The sequence below is a fragment of the Gopherus evgoodei genome, chromosome 8 (assembly GCF_007399415.2).
Source record: "Gopherus evgoodei ecotype Sinaloan lineage chromosome 8, rGopEvg1_v1.p, whole genome shotgun sequence".
Lineage (NCBI taxonomy): Eukaryota > Metazoa > Chordata > Testudines > Testudinidae > Gopherus > Gopherus evgoodei.
The window spans coordinates 97,273,544-97,284,565 of record NC_044329.1 but is presented as its reverse complement, the minus strand read 5'-3'; positions in this window follow the sequence as shown (position 1 = coordinate 97,284,565).

The window sequence follows — 11,022 nt, the reverse complement described above, 5'->3', positions numbered from 1 at the left end:
CACTCACTAACTTACCAACACATTAGCAATTTTCATTGTACTCCCTGTACAGTAGAAATTGCAAGAGATGAAAGAAACCCTGTGCTGTCACAGGAGGAGTAACTGGTGGGTTGGAGTGGGGCAATAGGACAGGGCTGCACAGTTTGTCTGAAAATAGGATATTGAATTGGAATTGCAGACTGAAGTGTCCAGGTGTTAACTAGTACAGACTTGCTATCACTTGCATTGAAGCCATCAATGGAGACAGCTGTCTAATATCCATGAATATTAGTGGAAATTGAGCATCCAAATCTGAGAGAGCTTTGAAAATCTCAGCCCTGATTTCTCTGTGCCTCAGTGTCTCTTTAAAAAGGGGTAAGGGCACAAAACTGCTTTTGTAGAGTGTGTTGAGATCCTTGGATGAAAGGGGAACTTCAGGTGCCAAGTATTAGCCATTGTTATCTCACAGTAAAAGGAGATTAAAGAGCAAAAATAAAACTAAAGGGCCAGTCTTTGTTAATGCAAATGGATGAAATGCCATAGAAGTCAATGGAGCTGTGCCCATTTACACCAGCAGGGAATTTGGCCCAGGCATAGAAGATTTCTTAAGCTGCCACCTACAAGAAGTTCTGCAATCCTGATGAAGCAGACCAAGGCTGCTGCAGCACTGAAGGATACAGTAGATTAGGGTAGGATTTATTGGTATTGATCCTAGCGAGGACAGTAAAGCTGCAAGTATCAACTTTACTGGAGAACAGGTTTTTGGTAATGGATTAAAAGATAAACGGATTAGATGGCTGGGTTGATGGAGCAGCACACCGGATACAAAGCAGAAGTAGGAGGTACAGAAGTATTCTAAAAGGCATTTAAAAATCTGCACCTGGAAATGTTCTGGTTAAAACTGGGGAGAAAGAACACTTAAAAAACATGCCTTGACTGTAGCTGTACTGGGTATACACACTAGAAATAAGGCCCTGTTCCTCTTTATTTCATGGAAAACATTTTGGCAGCCGCAGCTGTGTTGTTGGAGACATTAAGGAATGTGCTCTTCAACTCAGTCCAGTGTTACTGCATTCCAGGGTGCATTCAGACCAGCAGGATAGCTATAGTGAAGTTCTCAGGCATTCAAGACAGCAGCAAGACAAGGCAACCTGCAGGGAATGCGAGCGAAAAGTTACCTTTCCCAGACTTGAGCCCTCTGATGCACAGAGCACACCATAAGAGTTCCTTCCCACACAAGAAAGGTGCAGAGAGGATGATGGGAAGAAGCCACATGTCAGCCACAGTAACAAGCTCTTTGTCTTACTGTGTGCTGAATCCGCAAATTCTTTCTGAAAGAAAGGAGAGAGAGAATATTAATTCTGTTACTGGATCTTTAAGGAAGAGCTGGATGAGGACTAATGTGGAAGTTTCAAATTTTGTGCTATTAACTTGATTTTTGAAGGCAGATACGTATTTCTGAAGATCCAGGTAAAATGTTGAAATTACCATACCTGATCCACACAAAGGAATCATTAGCGCTTTTGACTGAGTTGAGAAATCCAGGTTTAATTCCCAGCCTACCTCAGACTCTCTGTGTGATCTTGTACAAATCATTTAATCTCGCTCTGCATCAGCGCACCCTGTAAAACAGCATGAATAGTTTGTCCTTTTAAATAGATACCCCTGCCCTGAAGAGTTTACAAACCAGGGTAAGCTTACAGCATCTCAAACTGTAGCAGCAAGTCTTGTGAGCAATTCACCTTAATACTCATAGCAACATTTTATGTTCCTTTATGGAGAAAACCAGATTATTTGCTTAAAAGAAACAAATATTGTATCCACTGTCTATTCTCCTTTGTGGGTCGAGACAAAACCAAATTTAAAACAAAACAGCATAGTACAAAAACGGTTTAATTAGGTTAGGAGACAGTCAGCATGAGTACAAAATACCCTTGTGCCAGATCCTCTATAACCAAATACAGTCCTTTAGGAAACTTGGCATTCCTTCCAGACTGTGTGTCAAGGAGATTCAGAAACTTTACATCAACACAACATGGATTTTCCTCCTACCAAACTACTATGCAATCTGTAGGTTTTAACCTCACAAGTTTGAGATTGTACCTTCACATTTGCAGGAAGCAGATGGCTTCGGCAAACTGCCAACTTGTTGTTACAAAAGCGTCTTCCAAGAATTGTTTTCTACCCACAGTCGCTAACCATAATTAACCTTTCATATGATTTAATAAACAGAAAAAACATTTGCCATATTACATTAATAAAGAGAGCTCTTTAGGACACAGGGGTTTTTTTTCTCCTTCAGAGCATAGAAGCTGTTGCTATAATTCTTTTGTGCTTATTTTGATGGCTTTTAAACTATTTAAAGACATAGATCAGTTATAAGAATTAAAAAGTTGCACATAGGTGAAGTACTAATAAGCATGCACAGAGCACCCTCTAGAATGAAACAGAGTGGTCCTCTACTAAGGCACAAGCATTTAACAGTGAGACTAATTATCCAGTGGAACAACTCACCAAAGATTGTGCTTGATTCTCCATCACTGGCAATTGTTAAATCAAGGTTGGATGTTTCTCTAAAAGACGTGCTCTAGTTCCAACAGGCATTAAAGTGAGGAAAATCCTATGGCCTGTTTGATGCAAGAGGTCAGAGTAGATGTTCACAGTGGTCCCTTCTGGCCTTATAATCTACGGAAAAAACAAGAGCTTTAAGACCATGGTGGAGATTACAACTGCCATCCAAAGGGAGTGCACAATGACACCCCTAAGACACTGCTTACATTTTACACCTTTCCCACAATTACACTTTTTATCCCTCATATATATCTAAGTGATAGTCCTGTAGTGTTCTGAACTTTTCAATGTTCTGAAACTTTGCTGACTGATCATTTGTGGATGGAAGGCACTATCTACACACAATGTGGTGATAGGCACCTAACATAGAGATAAGTGCAAAGTATTATTATTATTTTATTATTTTACTAACAAAGGAAAGAAAGGGGGGATATCAGATAAGACCTTAGCTCATATTGTGGTGGGAAATTAAATAACAGGAGCAAATAAAACCTAGGAATGGGGGATTAAAGTACAACCACCAGATTCCTACGGGTAGATGTTTTGCTTTGGATTATGACGGCGAGGGCTTTCTGAGGAGCTGAAAACCAAGGAAATCTTCATTTGTCTTAACCGATTGCCATACTGAGGATTAGGAAAAACTCTTCCTCCTAAGATACATTGGCTAGGATTTCTTTTTTTAATTAAGGTTTCTTGTGAGCATTGAGTGGGCATCATCCATGAATATGATTATGCTTACTGAAAATTACCAGTACAAATTCTCATGCTGACTGCTTGCCCTTTCCAAGATACACTAGTGGCCTCTTTACCAGGCCACAGAATCATAGAGATAGGGTGACCAGATGTCCGGATTTTATAGGGACAGTCCCAATTTTGGGGTCTTTTTCTGATATAGGCTCCTATTCCACCCTATCCCTTGTCACAGTTTTTCACACTTGACTTCTAGATTTACACCAATGTAACTGAGAGATGAATGTGGCAGGAAGTGTCTCTTTAAGCATAGTAGGTGAACCACTGTTGACTGAACATGGTTATTTTGTTCTCACTCACTGTCAGCGTGCTGCCAAAATTAACATGGAACAACTGGGATTGTAAACACTTGGACGGCAGTCTTTTGGTTCTATGTTTGTACAAAGCCTAACACAATGCAGCCCTGATCCATCACTAGAGTTCCCAAGTGCAAAGATACCACAAATAATAAATAATAGTATGAGTTAAAAATGGTTAGACAGAGAACCCAGGGAAAGTCATGCAAATGGATTTTATTACTAAAAGAAAAACAAACAAAACTTCTAAACTAGGTGCTCACTACAGATTTGCTTTTAGGATGTACCACAAATTAAACAAATACTTTACAGACTTTGGGACCCTCTTATCTGTAGTCCTTTTTGCTATCCTGGCAGCAGTTTCAAGTCAAGAGGCTGTGTTTAATTGATTGATTGGGTTTAGAGAGAATGCAGTTTTGTCCCAGAGATGTTAAAAAACATTGTTATAATCGAGTATAGTTCTATGGTGGCTTCCCTACAATGATAGCTAAATGCCTTCAGAACATTATAGAATTTTGCCTCAAACTCCCCTATAGAAGTAAATAAATATTTCATTCCCATATTTACAGATGGAGGAACTAAGAGATTAAAGCCCACGTTTTCATCAGTGGTCTATTTGGGATGCCTGCATTTTTGGATGGTTGATGTGAGACACCTGGGGCCTGCAGGGTGAAAGGACTACTACGGTGTAGCATGTCAGACACCCAAAAATCAATGGCTGTTATTGAAAATTTGGTCCTAAGCAACTGGCTGAAGATTATACAGGAAGCACTGGGCAGAACGCAGACCTCCCTACCCAACATTTTGCCTTAACCACAACATCATGCTTCCTCTCATCCTTTCTTCTCAAAATGGAGATTTGATAGATCTTTGAAGGTATGCTTGCAGAGAAAGAAGTAGGATATTTTTAAGTGCTACCAGTTTTGGGGAAAACTTCTGCATTCTTCTTGAGCCACCGATCTTTCAAAGGTACTTATATATCCACCTTTTATTGTGGTATCTGAGCCCCCCCCCAGATTTTAATGTGTTTATCTCCACTACACCTCAGTGAAGTAGGGAAGTGCTTTTATTCCCATTTTACAGTTGGGAAATTGAGGCACAGAGAGGCTAAGTGAATTGCCCAAGATCACACAAAAAGTCTGTGGTAGAGCAGGGACGGCTTCAAAACTCATGCCTTAACCACTGGACTATACTTCCCCTGCTCTTCTACCCCATCTTCAGTCACCGGTCTGTCAAAATTGGAAGTGGTGAGTGTTGTCACCTCCGGCAATTTTATTGTGATGCTCACCACATTTGGTGCTTTTCTTAAAGCCCCATGTCCTCGAAGTCCCGTGATTATGGCAGAGTCTCAGCTTTCATTAACAGGAGAAGTACCGCACTTCAAGTATGTTTCTAGCACTTCCGATTGTACAGAAAAAGCTTTGAAAATATGACTCCAAAAGGCTCAAACCCCAGAAGGTTTTCAGAAGAATCCAACACTGACTATTTTAAAATCTAATGCTTTTTAAGTAAATCCCATGATTTCCGGGGGCCTGAGTCAGGGTTTTTTGCAGTTGGCACCCACTGTACAAATTGCTGCCAGTGTGCTAAAAATAACTAAAAATGTTCAGGTCTTAAAAAGCATAGTGGCAATTAAATTTTTACCTCGCATTAGCTAAATTAAATCACAATAAATATCAGTGGAAGTATCACACAGAACATAAAAACTATCCATATGTGCTCTACCCATATGCTGCTTTATGAGCAGTTATTGCATTTTACTTATGTTCAAGCTGTATACCAGAAGTCTCCACGACATGTGGTCATAGTAAGGAGTAGAGTCATCTGTGTGCTGGAGGCATTCGTGCTTCAATACCACACTCCAGGGTCTGCCTATGTTTCACTGTAACTGCACATTGTAGCAAGGTTATTACTTATGCACAGCATCCATGTTCATCCAGCTGGGGTCCCAGCACTGCAGACATCTTTGGGTTACCCAGAGCATCGTGCTGTGCTTGCCTGCTAGTGCAGTTGTCCCTACTGAGTGGGTGGAAGGGACTACTCATAGACAACACTCCTGTTGGTGGAAACCATCTGTGGGGACTGGCTCTTCATGAACTTTAAAACGCATTTCTTCAAGGAAAAGTAAAAGGAAACTAGATTAAAAGAAATTTAAACAAATCAACTGTATCTGGAGTTTGTGCTCAAACCTAGAACACTTTGTCACGTATGTTAATTTGTTTCTTGGGGATTCCAAATGTTGGTGCATTATCAAGATCAGGAGTTCTCCAAACAGGGGGTTGGGACCCTTCAGGGGCTCGCGAGGTTATTACATGGGGGAGGGAGGGGTTGTGAGCTGTCAGCCTCCACCCCAAACCCCGCTTTGCCTCCAGCATTTATGATAGTGTTAAAAATATAAACAAGTGTTTTTATTTTATAAGGGGAGGTCACACTCAGAGGCTTCCTGTGCGAAAGGGGTCACCAATACAAAAGTGAGAGAACCACTGATCAAGATAAACTAAAGGAATGGTACCACTACGCTAGACAGCTCAACAGGCCCCCCCCCCATAGGTTTAATGCTCTACATGGAACACTGGGTAGATATAGGATAGAAAATGGTGCAATGGAAATTTCTCAGGGATCATTTTGACTCAAATTTGTTTTAGAAAGCAAATAATTTGTGCTGGTTCAGAAACATCAACAGTGATTTCTGTGTTAGAAGCCAATGTATTTAAAGATAACTTGATTGGGACTAAAAATTACACATCTCCTTATTGTTTAGCTGCTTCATCTCAAATGCATAGGTTTTGTGGGGAGAGGGGTTGGAAATTACACACACAGCCAAATTTCTGATTTCCCCTTCACCAGGGCATTGCCGAGAGTTATTACTCTTTTCGAGATGCATTGCACTCTCCTTGATTTTTGTTTCAAGCAGTGGAATGGCATGTCGTCAAATCCTGCTAATTGGTTTAGCATTAAAATGCAAGGTCATGTCACTCTCTTGATTAATCAGCAGCGAAACGGCTTCTAACGATCGTTTCTGAGGGAAGAGAAAAATAAAGCATATAAGGGAAGCTCTAGGCTTCTTCAATAAAATGCACAGGGGAACTGCTTTTAGAAAAAAGTACCATAGTTTTGTCTTTCATCATTTAAAAGGAAGCACTACAAAGAATAGAGATATTAGGAAGCAGAGAATGTCTTTTTATTTTGTATGTGTATGGTGCTTGGCACAACTGGGCCCTGATCAGGACTTGCAGGGTCTACCTCAATACAAATATTTAATAAATAATAATAATAGAGGTAAGAACATTTCTGTCCAAGTTCTGCCCTCACTGGTACACCTCTGAAATTAATGAGGCAGTATTGGGGAAATGGGGATAGAGCCATTCACACCTACCTTGGGTGCAGAGCCAATGAGTAACCAGTGGCTCTGAAGCAAAATTTTTCACTAATACAAAAAGAGGATGTGAATCAGGGTCCAGAAGGTGAGTATGAAATATAGTTTAAGGTCAGAAAGAGAACATCTTTCTTCTGGCTGCTCTCAGGCACAGAAAAGTTTCCAGCAATGAGGTCCAAGAGCAAGATGAAGAGGAAGGGAATTTATACCTCATAGGGCTCCCTACCCACACTAACTCTCGTTTAATTATGCAGTTCCCATGGCGGATTGTTACCACTTCAAGACACTGAAAGAGTCCGGATACTTTTCCTAATCTCCTAATTCTGAGCAGTATACAGCAAAAATCATTTTAAAGAACGAATTAAGTCTATGATTCAAATAGTAAACTCAATAGCTGGATAGTGGATGGACTGGGAAATTTCCTATCTGAAAAGGCAGCATGTTTTTAAAAAGATTTTTCCTGTTCCAATATTTAATCTCTTTTGGTTCCTATTTTCCCCTGAACAGATGAAGATTTAATTTCCAGGGAATTAAACGCACAATTTGCATCATTGTTAATGGTAACTGTGCAAATGATTTGCCATGCCTAGTCCTGAAAAACATTCTGAGAGCTCCCAAAACACTTCCTAGATTTTCTTGGCATGGTGGCAGCATTACTGTTGAAGTATTGCTGCATTTGATATATCTTTGAACCTGGCTTCCAGAAAAGAGGAGAATGGGATCAGCCATAGAAGGAAAAAAAATAAAAATAAAGGATCCTTCCTGCCTGCCAGGTTACATTCAATAGACAACTATTCAGAAGTTTTAATGGGCCTTTGTGTCCCCCTATGGAGATTTGTTCTGGTTAGCTTCTAGAGCTCTCAGTGGGTATGGGCTTGATCTGCCCCCTCTCTTTCTTACTAACGCACCATATTCCAGCCAGATGCTGAAAAGAAATGATGGACTTAGCATGATTACTCTGCTCCAAACAAATATGCCTTGTATAATACCCTGGAAAGATATCCTTTGTGTACCTGCACCATTGAAGTGTATGAGTTTTGCTATTGACTTCAAAGGGAGCAAGATCTCACCTTTTGTTCCTGATCATGTCCTTGGAACAACCAAATAAGAAACAGCCCTCAGAGGAGCCATCCCAGGTTTGATCAGAGAACACTTCAGACACTATGGCATTGGGGAACATATTAGTACTTAGATAGATAGAAGACAAGCTCACAGGACAACACTGAAAGTTTTCTTTGCATGTAGACCACCAGCAATTCTGCATGTATCCAGAAAATCTGTTTGTTCTTTATATAAGAACATAAAACATACGAACAGCCATACTGGGTCAGACCAAAGGTCCATCTAGCCCAGTATCCGGTCTTTCAACAGTGGCCAATGCCAGGGTCTTCAGAGGATATGAACAGAACAGGTAATCATTAAGTGATCCATCCCCTGTCGCCCATTCCCAGCTTCTGGCAAACAGATTGCATCATGGCAAACCATGATGTCGAAGTGTTTATTAAAAGCAACCTGAGACATGACATCTTGTTGAAATCTTTCATGGGATTTTTCTGGGCATCATTAATTTAGAAGGGTTATATATACTGCATTAAGTCCTTGGGAAACACCCTGATATCTAGTATAGGACAGGACTGAAATTTCCCTGGAGATCCTTGACCATCCTAAGAATATTTCCACATCACAAACTATTACAAATATTTCCTCTAACAGCACAAGGGAAAAGTAGTTCAGCACATCTGACATTTAGAAATGCACTGGGCTTACTTTTACTTGCTTGTAAGATACATTCCAAGAAGACCAAAACATTCTGCATACAAGCTAAACAGTCATCCCTTAAAACAAATGTCACATTTTGGACATCAACTGCTCAAGTACTACAAAATTCCAACCAGTTAATTAATAAGCACATATATTTAAATATCAATGAAATATACTGAGACTTGTTATTTATAGTAAACTGAGACACCTAAAAATGTTTGTAATGAATTTGCTCTCATCCTACCAACATTTTATTTATTTTGCATATACAGTACATATATATATCAGAGCTAACGTTCACAATATTGTAATGAGAGACATAGTTGTAGACACAAAATGCATGTATAACATTTAATACATGTATAACATTTAAGGCAGTGACTTTAAACAATAAGCTTTGAAACCAGAATCTAATTTTGTGACGTAGTAAACACATGTAGAAGGGTCTTAAGCAAGGGGGAAAGGATGTCTGGTTTAACATTAACTAATAAATGCCCAAGCTCAACCCCAAAGGTAGATGGAAGAAATCCACATCAGGGCGACGCAAAAGGAGTGAAATTATTGTCTCAGACTAAGCAGAAAACATAACATTTGAGGCTCTTACATTCTTATGTTTTCAATTTTCATCTTCTCTCCACCCCACATTTCAGGCAGTTTCTTTCTATGCTTTCCTTTGTTCAGACACCAGATTCCTGACAAGATCTAAAGAATGAATATAATCTGAAAAGTTACCCTGTAAAAATAACATTGCATGGCTCCATCTCTTTTGCCTTTACGCGATTCAGTTTCAAAATAACCCAATATACAAGTAGAAAACAAATTAGTTTTGTTTAACTGCCATTCACCCTGCAAACTCTCCCTGGGATTTGAAAGTCAAAGTGTGTTTGTCCTGGCTCTCACATCCTCAGTAATAAATGTTCTGCAGTTGAAACCTAGTTAACAATTCTGTGGATGTGTGAGCCTGTAAAGAATCTGGCTCACTCTCCCAGTTGCCTGGCATTTGCAGTACTAAGAGGAGTGAAAAGCAGTAAAATCTTATTTCAGTCAATAAAATCAGGAGAGATATTTGCAGCATGCAGAGAGAGCAGATCTCTTGAGTAAAAGGGAGCAATTATTAAAATAGTCATTTTTCTAACCAGAACCACAATTTAAATTCTATGGTTTTGGTTTGCTAAGAGTTACTGCGTAGCTGTGGTTTGTACTCTAGTGATAATCACTGAACTCCAAGACTTGTTTTGAGAGTTAGAAGTGGCAGAGCCATGTGTTTTGAATTTAAAGTCTTAAAATTAGAGGATCAATGTTATTCCAGCAAAGATACTGCCAAGGTCTCTATGGATCATAGTTTTAAATCATCTGGAACCTGAATACTACTCATTAATGATTAAAGGGAACAGTAATGAAAGTGTGGTGAGGGGGGAATAAATATGCAACTATATAAGCAATGGTGTGTATTTTAATGTAGAAAAAGAATGTTGTTATCAGTCTGACAGAGGACAATAAACATATCAAGCTAACTCTAATCCTTCATTTAAGGATGCAATCTTATTAAAGTAACAAAAATTCTAGACAGCAGCAGGGTAACTTTACAGAACTTTCAGTCTAGGAATGGAGCATTCCCATACACATGGTATTGCTATGCTATCCTAGCAGAGTTAACTGGGTTTTTACGTTCCACTTTTTTAAGAGTGAAATTATCATGAGCAGGAAAGATTCGGTGGATTGGTGTTAAGATTTTTAGTCAAAGATCAAATCCTTGTCTAGTCCATGCAATAAGCCTATGGTGAACAATCTGCGGCCCACATGTGGCCCATCAGGGCAAGCCACTGGCGGCTTGCACAGCTGCCCGCAGCTCCCAGTGGCTGCACTTTGCTATTCCTGGCTAATGGGAGCTGCGGGAAGTGGCACAGGCCTGGCCCAAACAGTCTGGCAGTCCGCCAGCGACTTGCCCTAACTGGCCACATGTGGCCCATGGGCCGCAGGCTGCTCACCCTAACTGGCCACGAGTGGCCTGTGGGCTGCAATAAGCTGTTGTGCTGTATTTTCCTGATCAGGAGTTTCCTGTCTTTCATATGAGGAAGCAAATATGGATGAATAATAACTGTTTCCACTGAGCATTTAATTGTAGGCCTAAGAGGAGCACAGAAACCTAAGTGAAGGCATATTGCTTAGGGCCTGCATGAGCTTAGGGCCTACTCTGCTGCACCAGATTTTCTAAATCTTTATTGACTCCTGTCCTGATAATGGGATATGGTTCCATTTGATGCTATGCATGAGACCCCAGACTCTTTA